The 13,483-nt window shown below is 47.0% G+C and overlaps 1 pseudogene; it reads right to left on the bottom strand.

Moving 5' to 3' along the window:
- Positions 1 to 12,185: 12,185 nt before the first annotated feature.
- On the bottom strand, positions 12,186 to 13,023 carry LOC121836383 (annotated as a pseudogene).
- Positions 13,024 to 13,483: the final 460 nt, after the last annotated feature.

Raw genomic sequence — 13,483 nt, 5'->3', positions numbered from 1 at the left:
AATCAAACGCCATTTCATAAAAGCCGTTTAATTGAATGCTTTAAAAAAGTATTTGGAGATCGTTTCTCGTTTTCGGAAATAGTTCCTTTTGCATCGAAGGATAACTATATTCTATGTCACATTTTCAATTAAATGTCAGGACCAAGAAAAGAACTGCTTTCTCCGGCAATATAATGGTAGTCGCATGAGGACAAGCACGCGTACACTATGCAGTGCTGACTACCCCGCGACAACCAGAAAGTTTCTGGCTCAGTGACTTGGTGTGCGCCGCCTATTTGTGTCACACTTGTGCTGTTAAGCTTGTCTAAAGTAGGGAACATCCAAGCTCACAATTGTTTTAAAGATGTCATTTACGCACGAGAAAACCAGAAAGTTTTAGATGAGGCGATGAAAGGGATAAAAAAAGGGTACAAATATTTTCGGACATTTCAGTATGCACGTAGTTCGTAGCTCAGGCTCAAATCAATCACGATTTGCACAAGAAGCTGTCTGGTTTTCGAAGCTTTTTCCCAAGCCTCCCCGTTATTTACAGACTTGGGCTTGAAACATTGAACCCAAACGCAAGAAAGAACGTAGTGGAGCCTCCTCTCCCCCCCCCCCCCCCCCCCCTTCCTTCCCCCTCGAGCGCCTCGATACCATGAGACATCGGAGGTGACTCAGTGCTGGGAAAAGTGACACGTGGCATTCGGATTTGGTGCAGCGATGCGCGCCAAAAAGCGACAAGTCATATGCAACTTAGGGAGCCTTCATGTGCGCTTTGCTAATGAAACCCTCACAGCAGTGCATCGCCTGGAACAGCTTGTAGCGTCCGGATGTCCTACTTCCATCAAGCCCCACCTCAGCGACCCGAAGGAATTCCCCAAGCAGGCTCTAAAGCGACCCCCCCCCCCCCCCCCCCCCCTCCATTGTGCGTTTCGAAAACCTTGAACGGGGCAATAACGTTATCACAGAGTTCCTGGTATACTGAACAAAGAAGAATGATAAGTGCACCCCCCCCCCCCCCCCCCCCCCGTCCTCGCTTTCAGCATAAATCACACACACCCCGTTCCAGTATTGCTTCTTTTTTTTTTTAACTCAATATTTCCAAGCGCGGGAGGCATGGGGTAGTGCGAGAGCGCCCTGTTTCAACGACCGCTCTTGTGAAAGTTTGCATAAGTTTTGTTTTTATATATTATTATGAAGCCGCCAGTCGCTGCAGTTATGGCTTAAAGCGCGAAACACATGTACGACGAAACCGTCCGATCCGACGTCCGACCGCGCAATACGACGGTCGGAGGCGAGGGTTTTCCACGCTCTCCGATGCTACGAAAACCCTCTCCCCCCAAGGTCATTCCGGCAGTCCGCACGTCGGATCGGAAGGTTTCGTCGTACATGTGTTTCGCGCTTAAATCTCTGATGAACCGGGATACTTGGCGTTTTACAAATTTAGAAAAATACAAGGAGAGCCAAATGGCTCTGTCTTTATTCGCAAGGTTGTTGGATTGTTCAGACTGGGGATCCGAACAATTCAGTGTAGGACGTTTCGGTGTAGGTCGTTTCGGTGCCGACATTTCGGAGCACGGACTTTTCGGTGCAAGGACTTTTTGCTGCATGGAGATTTTTGTGTAAATAGACGTTTGGAAGTTCAAATAGCTGAGCTTTCCAGCAGGCATTGCGGACATTTGAATGTTCAAATATTGTGGCGGCAGTGGCGCATAAAATATAATGGATGTAATTATCAAGATGTCTTATTTGACTATGTTTTTCCCCCTAATGAAAATATACGATACGTGTAATTAAGCAATTATTTGCCTGTGTGATCCAATGAGGACATGTTCATAAAAGACGTCAGGTACACGGATATTTCGGTGTAAACGGCCCGTCATTTCTGGCAATAGCATGCTTTAATATTCTAAAGGTTAGAATATACGTTTAGGACATCTTTATTAAGATTTGTCATAAATATGTCTGGATGATAGGTATGTAGCGTGCATAAGCATACGCATATGAAGTTATTCGCATGTGTGGCTTGATAATAATATATTCCGTAAAGAATGCCAGTTTCTAGCCCTCCCAAATACTATAACGCCCTCGTATCACAGGTGAGTCGTCGTATACGTAATAAAGTAGGAGTCTGAAGCCAGCTGCCTTCAAAAGAAATATAATCATGCACAAAGGGTAATGTGGACCCCTTTTATTTACAAAACGCTTGTTCTCACTGCTCTGTGACCTAATCGGCGTTGCTAGCAACGCTTCTGAGGAATCGTCGAGCATCATTGCAGTCCCTGATCCCGGCTTCCCAAAAGACGCTACACGGGGGTGCAAGTTTATTCATTGTGGTCGGAGGCGAGAAGACACATGCCCTAACGCCCTTGGGGCGCTGGTGTCTGCCAAAAAGTCGAGCAGAAAGAGAAGATGACATTTTTTTATGAAGTTCGGGCAAACAATAATCGTCAGATAAGGACAAAAGCGACTCTTTGCGTCGCTTTGTGTTCCACGACCATGCAACAAAAACTCCGCACACCGAATATTTCGAGCACCGAAATGTCCTAGCCTCTTCAGACAGCTAGATGAAGCCTAAAACAAACCATTGTACCATACATGGGCTGCACCTACGCCACAAAAGGACGTCGCACGCCGGTGTCGACCATGCTGGTGGTTGAGACGACCGCGATTTGCAACAGAGCTATGGAAGACGGTGGTGCGTTGGGCTGCAGCAAGCGCTCGCGCAACAAAAAAGAAGCGGAAACTACACGGCCAGCTTCTACCGTACTCCGGCGATCGCAACATCGGTGTGCACTGCGACGGAGATGCTGTCCAGAAAAAGAAGGCACGAATGGCATACAGAGGCGGCTTAGGACAGACGTCGATGAGGCGGCCGCTCATTATTGAGTTTGCGGGGCGCATTTATTTGTTAACGGTGTGTGACGCACTTTCATAACGTGTTTGTGAATGCTGTGAGGGCCAATGCGACACCGACGCGCTAAAGTTAGTGGCCCCAGTGATGACTTTCCACTACACCATAAGTTTGTGTGGTAGAGAAAAACAGTCTAGTGAGGTGCACCTTGTGTTGTTGAGCTGCGCTTCGCAAACTTGGAACTCAGAAAATGTGGTTATGGTTGAGTATGAAGTCACTTCCTAATGTACACAACTTCACCATTCGAAATAACATTCAATCTCGGCTCCTGCACCCAGCCGATCGTCAAGTGGTTCTGTGTGCTTTAAGGTGTTTGCGTACAATAAAGCTTCTTTTTCGGACAAGGTAATCAATCTCGTGACATGCGCTCTACTGGTCATGCGCTCTTGTGACGTGCACTCTAATGGGAAGCGCGCTCCTATCGCAGCGCTCTCGAGTCGCGCGTTCTAACGTCGGCGCTCTAGTTCCAGTGAACTAGAATATCGGGGCAGTGGAAAAAGTGTCGGCGGCGTCCCATCGGCCGTGTGAAGCCAGAAGTGCAGACTGCCGCGAGTGGCGCTGTTGTCGAAATCCGGAGGACATGGCTACTGTAACATGGGGTATGGCGTCGCGTACGTTTGGAGAGCGATAACTAAATAAATTCTGGGCCGCTTCAAAAGCACTCGGGCATACGTGTCATAGACCTAGAGGAGATTCCTTATAATGAATTACAGACTGCTGAGCGTCGCCATTGATGGTACAATTGACGGCGCGTATGCCCGAATCTGTGGGAAACGCCCGCTTTTTGGTTGATTTTGGCGTCTGAGGCAACCTTTGGAGAGCGATAACTAAATAAATTCTGGGCCGCTTCAAAAGCACTCGGGCATACGTGTCATAGACCTAGAGGAGATTCCTCATAATGAATTACAGACTGCTGAGCGTCGCCATTGATGGTACAATTGACGGCGCGTATGCCCGAATTTGTGGGAAACGCCCCCTTTTTGGTTGATTTTGGCGTCTGAGGCAACCTTTGGAGAGCGATAACTAAATAAATTCTGGGCCGCTTCAAAAGCACTCGGGCATACGTGTCATAGACCTAGAGGAGATTCCTCATAATGAATTACAGACTGCTGAGCGTCGCCATTGATGGTACAATTGACGGCGCGTATGCCCGAATTTGTGGGAAACGCCCCCTTTTTGGTTGATTTTGGCGTCTGAGGCAACCTTTGGAGAGCGATAACTAAATAAATTCTGGGCCGCTTCAAAAGCACTCGGGCATACGTGTCATAGACCTAGAGGAGATTCCTCATAATGAATTACAGACTGCTGAGCGTCGCCATTGATGGTACAATTGACGGCGCGTATGCCCGAATTTGTGGGAAACGCCCCCTTTTTGGTTGATTTTGGCGTCTGAGGCAACCTTTGGAGAGCGATAACTAAATAAATTCTGGGCCGCTTCAAAAGCACTCGGGCATACGTGTCATAGACCTAGAGGAGATTCCTCATAATGAATTACAGACTGCTGAGCGTCGCCATTGATGGTACAATTGACGGCGCGTATGCCCGAATTTGTGGGAAACGCCCCCTTTTTGGTTGATTTTGGCGTCTGAGGCAACCTTTGGAGAGCGATAACTAAATAAATTCTGGGCCGCTTCAAAAGCACTCGGGCATACGTGTCATAGACCTAGAGGAGATTCCTCATAATGAATTACAGACTGCTGAGCGTCGCCATTGATGGTACAATTGACGGCGCGTATGCCCGAATTTGTGGGAAACGCCCCCTTTTTGGTTGATTTTGGCGTCTGAGGCAACCTTTGGAGAGCGATAACTAAATAAATTCTGGGCCGCTTCAAAAGCACTCGGGCATACGTGTCATAGACCTAGAGGAGATTCCTCATAATGAATTACAGACTGCTGAGCGTCGCCATTGATGGTACAATTGACGGCGCGTATGCCCGAATTTGTGGGAAACGCCCCCTTTTTGGTTGATTTTGGCGTCTGAGGCAACCTTTGGAGAGCGATAACTAAATAAATTCTGGGCCGCTTCAAAAGCACTCGGGCATACGTGTCATAGACCTAGAGGAGATTCCTTATAATGAATTACAGACTGCTGAGCGTCGCCATTGATGGTACAATTGACGGCGCGTATGCCCGAATTTGTGGGAAACGCCCCCTTTTTGGTTGATTTTGGCGTCTGAGGCAACCTTTGGAGAGCGATAACTAAATAAATTCTGGGCCGCTTCAAAAGCACTCGGGCATACGTGTCATAGACCTAGAGGAGATTCCTCATAATGAATTACAGACTGCTGAGCGTCGCCATTGATGGTACAATTGACGGCGCGTATGCCCGAATTTGTGGGAAACGCCCCCTTTTTGGTTGATTTTGGCGTCTGAGGCAACCTTTGGAGAGCGATAACTAAATAAATTCTGGGCCGCTTCAAAAGCACTCGGGCATACGTGTCATAGACCTAGAGGAGATTCCTCATAATGAATTACAGACTGCTGAGCGTCGCCATTGATGGTACAATTGACGGCGCGTATGCCCGAATTTGTGGGAAACGCCCCCTTTTTGGTTGATTTTGGCGTCTGAGGCAACCTTTGGAGAGCGATAACTAAATAAATTCTGGGCCGCTTCAAAAGCACTCGGGCATACGTGTCATAGACCTAGAGGAGATTCCTCATAATGAATTACAGACTGCTGAGCGTCGCCATTGATGGTACAATTGACGGCGCGTATGCCCGAATTTGTGGGAAACGCCCCCTTTTTGGTTGATTTTGGCGTCTGAGGCAACCTTTGGAGAGCGATAACTAAATAAATTCTGGGCCGCTTCAAAAGCACTCGGGCATACGTGTCATAGACCTAGAGGAGATTCCTCATAATGAATTACAGACTGCTGAGCGTCGCCATTGATGGTACAATTGACGGCGCGTATGCCCGAATTTGTGGGAAACGCCCCCTTTTTGGTTGATTTTGGCGTCTGAGGCAACCTTTGGAGAGCGATAACTAAATAAATTCTGGGCCGCTTCAAAAGCACTCGGGCATACGTGTCATAGACCTAGAGGAGATTCCTTATAATGAATTACAGACTGCTGAGCGTCGCCATTGATGGTACAATTGACGGCGCGTATGCCCGTATTTGTGGGAAACGCCCCCTTTTTGGTTGATTTTGGCGTCTGAGGCAACCTTTGGAGAGCGATAACTAAATAAATTCAGGGCCGCTTCAAAAGCACTCGGGCATACGTGTCATAGACCTAGAGGAGATTCCTCATAATGAATTACAGACTGCTGAGCGGCGCCATTGATGGTACAATTGACGGCGCGTATGCCCGAATTTGTGGGAAACGCCCCCTTTTTGGTTGATTTTGGCGTCTGAGGCAACCTTTGGAGAGCGATAACTAAATAAATTCTGGGCCGCTTCAAAAGCACTTGGGCATACGTGTCATAGACCTAGAGGAGATTCCTCATAATGAATTACAGACTGCTGAGCGTCGCCATTGATGGTACAATTGACGGCGCGTATGCCCGAATTTGTGGGAAACGCCCCCTTTTTGGTTGATTTTGGCGTCTGAGGCAACCTTTGGAGAGCGATAACTAAATAAATTCTGGGCCGCTTTAAAAGCACTCGGGCATACGTGTCATAGACCTAGAGGAGATTCCTCATAATGAATTACAGACTGCTGAGCGTCGCCATTGATGGTACAATTGACGGCGCGTATGCCCGAATTTGTGGGAAACGCCCCCTTTTTGGCTGATTTTGGCGTCTGAGGCAACATTTGGAAAGCGATAATTAAATAAATTCTGGGCCGCTTCAAAAGCACTCGGGCATACGTGTCATAGACATAGAGGAGATTCCTTATAATGAATTACAGACTGCTGAGCGTCGCCATTGATGGTACAATTGACGGCGCGTATGCCCGAATTTGTGGGAAACGCCCCCTTTTTGGTTGATTTTGGCGTCTGAGGCAACCTTTGGAGAGCGATAACTAAATAAATTCAGGGCCGCTTCAAAAGCACTCGGGCATACGTGTCATAGACCTAGAGGAGATTCCTCATAATGAATTACAGACTGCTGAGCGTCGCCATTGATGGTACAATTGACGGCGCGTATGCCCGAATTTGTGGGAAACGCCCCCTTTTTGGTTGATTTTGGCGTCTGAGGCAACCTTTGGAGAGCGATAACTAAATAAATTCTGGGCCGCTTCAAAAGCACTTGGGCATACGTGTCATAGACCTAGAGGAGATTCCTCATAATGAATTACAGACTGCTGAGCGTCGCCATTGATGGTACAATTGACGGCGCGTATGCCCGAATTTGTGGGAAACGCCCCCTTTTTGGTTGATTTTGGCGTCTGAGGCAACCTTTGGAGAGCGATAACTAAATAAATTCTGGGCTGCTTTAAAAGCACTCGGGCATACGTGTCATAGACCTAGAGGAGATTCCTCATAATGAATTACAGACTGCTGAGCGTCGCCATTGATGGTACAATTGACGGCGCGTATGCCCGAATTCGTGGGAAACGCCCCCTTTTTGGCTGATTTTGGCGTCTGAGGCAACATTTGGAAAGCGATAATTAAATAAATTCTGGGCCGCTTCAAAAGCACTCGGGCATACGTGTCATAGACATAGAGGAGATTCCTTATAATGAATTACAGACTGCTGAGCGTCGCCATTGATGGTACAATTGACGGCGCGTATGCCCGAATTTGTGGGAAACGCCCCCTTTTTGGTTGATTTTGGCGTCTGAGGCAACCTTTGGAGAGCGATAACTAAATAAATTCTGGGCCGCTTTAAAAGCACTCGGGCATACGTGTCACAGACCTAGAGGAGATTCCTCATAATGAATTACAGACTGCTGAGCGTCGCCATTGATGGTACAATTGACGGCGCGTATGCCCGAATTTGTGGGAAACGCCCCCTTTTTGGCTGATTTTGGCGTCTGAGGCAACATTTGGAAAGCGATAACTAAATAAATTCTGGGCCGCTTCAAAAGCACTCGGGCATACGTGTCATAGACCTAGAGGAGATTCCTTATAATGAATTACAGACTGCTGAGCGTCGCCATTGGTGGTACAATTGACGGCGCGTATGTCCAAAATTGTGGGAAACGCCCCCTTTTGACGGTTGAGGCAAGTTTTGGAGAGCGATAGCTAAATAAATTCTGGGCCGCTTCAAAAGCACTCTGGCATATGCGTCGCAGAACTAGAGGAGATGCATTATTATGGCTTATAGAGTGCTGAGTGTCGCCATTGATGGTACAATTGGCGGCGCGTATGCCAAATTTCTGGGACACGCCCCTTTTTTGCCTGATTTTGACGTCTGAGGTTGTGATGACTTAAGAGATATTGGGCCGTTTCAAAAGCTCTTGGGTCGCACGCGCAGCAAACCTACATAAGATTGATTAATTAGCAGTAACAGCGTGCTAAATGTCGCCATAAATGGTACTTTTCATGTCGCGTTGGCCAAAATGTCCGGACCACGCCCACTCATTTTGGCATTTTTATTTTTAATACCATTCTTGGGGGGGGGGGAGGAAGTGGAATAGCTGGTGAAATGAAATTTGGACACTTTGTAAAATATAGTTCGGATCAAAAAACGTTTTGACTCCTTAATTATTCAGCGCTTTAAGTATAATGTATTTGAGCTAATTACGCGATTAGAACAAAAAAAAAGAAAAAAAAAAAACCTGCATTCAGGTTCTGTGTTTATCAATTAAGAAAATATTCAGTGTAGTTGCCGTTTTGTTATACATTACATATGTTGCTAAAAAATGTATTTAGGAACGCAACAACGTCACTGAATCCTCGAGTCTCTTCACCAACTGCGGATTCTTTTTGGTATTTAAAGTCCTGGGGAACCACTTTAAATTTAAGTAATTTGAAAATAAAAAAATGTTTCCATGGAGCTAGAGACATTGGTTATATATATAACAAAATGCAACTAAATTGATGGTGTGGTTCTCTTAGGGTTTGCATTGAATGTTGAAAAGACGTATGATTTTTCTGCGGTTCGCCATAGGAACCAATGTGTAAAAGTTTGGTTGCATTTTGGCCAGACTTAATATCAACCCAGGACCACGAAATTTCTCGTGGAGGTTGAGGGCAGCGTATTAAAACGTGACAATAAAGTGCAAAGCGATTGAGTGATTAGTTTTCTTTGTATAAAAAAAGATCGCTTTGGTCCATTGAGTTACGGGCGCCGGCGCAACGGCGGCCGCTAGATGGCGTAAGTAGTGGCGGCGCTCGCCTGTCCGAGAATCTTGGGGTTGAAACCGGCGTCATCAGCATTTTAAGCCTCGCCGAACGGCACCTAAACTCCCATACCCAATGGAGCGAAGCTTCTCGTCTGTAGCAGCGATTTGATGGATAGGCTCCCAATGGCTGGCACGCGTCATAGTTTCAAGGAATGAAGCTCCCACTGGCTCTCGCACGGCGTAGTTCCAAGGAAGGCCACAAAAGAAGCCCTCTCCACGGCTGGCCACTTTTATCTTAGGAATCCGCCCATTCCAATATGGTAAAAAGGGGCATCGTGAGTTTGTGCTTTTCGAATACCCTAAAGAAATCCTGCTTCCATCTGTTACAGGCGCTTTGCTGAAGTAAATTAAATTAGAAGGCGGTGAAAATGGGGGAAAACGCTACTAAAGATTAAAGTTGCTGTGGTCCCGTATTTACGTAGAGTTTCCCATGGATTAAAGAAAATAGGAAAGCGGGTAGACGTCACTGTGTTCTTTTCTGCCCCGAACAAGTTGTCTAAGCTTTGCAGAAATGTCACTCAGTCTACCGGTAGGCCTCTGGTGTATACAAAGAAACATTAAAGTCGGTTTGTTTATTGTACAGAAAAAGTTGTTTATTCCATTCCGCTATCCTGTGGTATTGGGGGTTGTGGGGATATTTATACAGCGTGTAGTTGGTCAGCCATTAAAGTTGTGACGAGTCACACGTTGTAGATGAGCAATTTAGCCAGTGGAGTACAACTCGAACCCAGGATCCCTGGGTTCTGCAGCCCGAGCTTTCGCTCCACGCGCGTCGAGCTGGGCGTGCGCTTTAGCCCACTCGGCCACCGATAGTAGTAGTTGGTGGTGAGGGTTGCAGAAAGCCGGAACATGTTGGCCACTCCTTTAGTGGGGGCGAGTTCATGGGCGTCCGCAGAGGGGTGCAAGGGGGGGCAGTTGCCCCCCCTTGGAATTTCGAGGGGGGCGCAGGAAGGGGGGGGGGGGGAGCTGCACCCACACCAGTTAAAGGGTACTCCGGTGGTTTTTTGACTACCCAAACTAACTACATTTTCTGAATAATATGGACTTACTGTTCCCGGCAGGCTATTTTTTATCTAGAAATTCAGAATGGCTATTGAAAAAACGGCAAATCTAAAGGGCAAAAAAAAAAAAGAAAAAAAAAGATAGTGTTAAGGAAGTTTTGACTACGTCGCGAGACCGGCAAAACTTGCTTTTGACGCGTTGTGTCTTTTTTCTGCGGCACCGCGCTTCCGTAAAAATTTCCACGTGTTCTCAACGGCAAGTCTCACGGCTTACGGAGGGTTTTAAAAACTCCTTCAACGAATGATGACGAACGAGTAGAAAATGTGTCTTCAGCACGCTGCCGCTAGCCTCCGCAACGCTCCAAAAACGCGATTTTTCGACATGCAGGATGGCCGCCCAGTGGCTATAATGGTTATAATGGTTATAATCTACGCTAGAGGTTATAATGCACGCTAGAGGTTCAACTGGCTCTAGTGTCTATGCGACTTCCAGGAGGCAAATTGAAGCAGACAGCATCCAGTCTACTTTTGCGGTGCTCCCGTGCATTCCTATGGGAAATCGTGCGTGAATTTTGTCTCTTCGCCAGAAGATAACACGAACAACTTCTGTTATTTTGGTTGTAAAGGATAGTATGTACCTTTAGTAATATTGTAAAAGTGTAATTGCTTTAATTACAGTATTTTTCTTCACCACTGAACGATGTTAAGCTGCTTTATATTTCAGGATTAAACCTCTGTTCCATGGCAGGTATGTTAGAACGAGCGACGATTCTAAGCAAACTAACGATCGAAAGGAGTGGAAAGTGTGTTCAAGCTTCGCTAGCATTCCGGTGGCGCTTATATGTTGCTAATATACCGGTCCTGTCACTCTATGAAAATGACTCCGTCGTGCATCTTTACGATCGGTTAAAAAACTTTCGAATGTAAAAAATAAAGTACGTGGGCTACGAAAGGTGCGTCTTTTTATTATTTCCTATGTCAGACAGTTTTTATCGGGCACTTTTTCTCTGACTTCTCCCTATTTGCGAAGATTTGCAGCGTGCGGTTGATGATTTGAACCCAGAACATGCATGTTGACACATATTCATGACCAGAAAGAATAAAGCAGCACTTATTTATTGCAAATCGAACTATACTACGTGGCTGTCAATTTATTTTGATCGCCTGCATGCACAAGGAGTTACTTATCCAGTGTTACTGCGTAGTTCTTGCCGTCTCTCTTGATTTCCTACATGGACTTCGTTCGTTTGACACGTATATCCCCCATGGTGGAAAGCGCCGACGCCGTGTTCGCGCTAACAGTGTCCGACAGTGCATAAAAGTACATGTACGGAGCGGTTTTAACACCGTTTTTCATGCCACGAATTTTAAGTAAAAACGCTGTAACTGACCAATTATTTCGTCTGCGTGACTGAGAAATGTTCCAGGCTACCTAGTACGTACGAATAATTCGTGATATTTGCTGTTATAATCGAGCGCAGAGAGAAAATGCACTCGCCTTTTCCCATAGAAATGCATTACCGGAAGTCAATTTTCGACTGGTTGCTGTTTGCTTCAATTTGCAGCAGCACTCTAGCGCCAGTTTAACCTCTAGCGTACATTATTATAACTTTATGGTGGCTTCACTCGCGGAAGCGGGAAGCGCGATCCAGCAATTGTCATAGAGATCAACGGGTGTGCAGTCCAAATTCCAGGGCGCGGCCGTGAAAGCAGGTGGAGAGTAACATGGAAACATGCTGAAAATAGCCAACATAGCTAACATCCCCCGGGGGGGGGGGGGGGGGGGGGGATAAGTGTGCACCCCCCTGGAAAAAGTTCTGCGGACGCCCATGGGCGAGTTAGTTCCGGGGAAGGGAAGGGGAGAAAAGGGGAGATCGGAAAAAGTTAAAGAAAGAAGAGAGGCAAAGAAAAAGAACGGATTGAAAAGAGAAGTGAGGATAAATGGGATGAAAAGAGATCAAAAAGAAAAAGGAAAAAAAAAAAGAACAAATGTCAGCAGTTTTTGTGGCTCGGTTGTTGATGTGTTGCCATCGCCCAGTGTATGTCAGACACCGGGGTTAGAGGCGGTCAAATAAACTGGTGTCCTCCAAGAACTTGAGTAGTGCGGCGAATGTTCTCGAGACATCGCGTGCAGAACCTGGGGGAAAAATAATGTCCTGTGTTGTAGCACTTGCTACGCCTGCTTGCCGCAGGCCGTCGAGAAGCGATTTTCTTTTGTCCGCTAGAGTAGGGCAGGTCCAGAGGAGATGGTCCTGGTCCTTGGGAACATCACAGGATGGACAGTTTGGGTTTATTGTTGGGTCCATACGGTGAAGGGCTTTCGCAGTAAAGGCACAACCAGTGCGAAGTCTGTGCAGTAGCGAAGCGGAGGCTCGGGACAGCTTTGGAGGCACGCGTGCGGGTGGCTTCCCGGTAGAGACGCGCGTGTCCGGATGTAGTTCCTCTATTTCTTTGTGAATAATAAGCCTGGCCTCATACATCTTTGGTATAACAAGTGTTGGTACATGAATGTGGTGAGCTGCATTAGCGAGGCGATCGGCTGTCTCATTGCCCGAGATACCGACGTGTGATGGCAGCCATTGGTATGCTATATGCCGTCCTTTAGACTCTAGGTTTCTTGTCATGTGTCCAATGTATCTGGCATATTGTGGGGCGTCTTCAAGGCTACCGAGAAGTTGTAAAGCTATTCTGGAATCTGTGAGGAACACTGCCTTTCCACTGTGAGGGATACTGTCGAGGATGTCAAGGCCTCCAAAGCGCGGCAAGTTCGGCAGTGGTAGATGTAGTGTGAAAGCTCAGTTTCCTTGATTTGGCCATTTTTAGTTCCGGTATAAAAACTGCTGCAGTGGATGATTTGCGGCTATGAAGTACCGAGCCGTCGGTATATACTCGCATCCATCCTAGAAAATCCACCTCAATTCGATATTCTGCGAGAGTCCGGGCGACAACTTGGGCTGTGAAGCGTTTGCTTCTGAGTTCCGGAATAGATTCATTGATGTTCAGCGGCGAGGCGTAAGGTGGTGGTGCCGGGTATATTGTATGTAAGGTGCCCACAATTCCTTCAAAGTCTCTAGCGAGAGATCCAAGGCGAGATTGAGGACAACTTCGAATATGGTTCAAGAGGGACTCTGTTGACCGGCAGGATGTTTGCCTTGCGAAGTGGCGAAGTGTCAGCTCTCTGCCGTGGTTCTCGACAAGGTCGACCCTCGCTTCAACCAGCGTTGGAATGTTCGGGGAGTATCTCGGTAAACCCAGACAGAAGCGAAGTGCAATCTTTTGCAGGGTCTCGATGGCTGCAGATCTGTGCATTGCTCACGTGAATCAGCGGCAAGGCGTATAATAATCTCGAAAGAAT

The sequence above is a fragment of the Ixodes scapularis genome, unplaced genomic scaffold (assembly GCF_016920785.2).
Source record: "Ixodes scapularis isolate PalLabHiFi unplaced genomic scaffold, ASM1692078v2 PGA_scaffold2__306_contigs__length_199485367, whole genome shotgun sequence".
Lineage (NCBI taxonomy): Eukaryota > Metazoa > Arthropoda > Arachnida > Ixodida > Ixodidae > Ixodes > Ixodes scapularis.
This window is presented reverse-complemented; position numbering and strand designations above follow the sequence as displayed.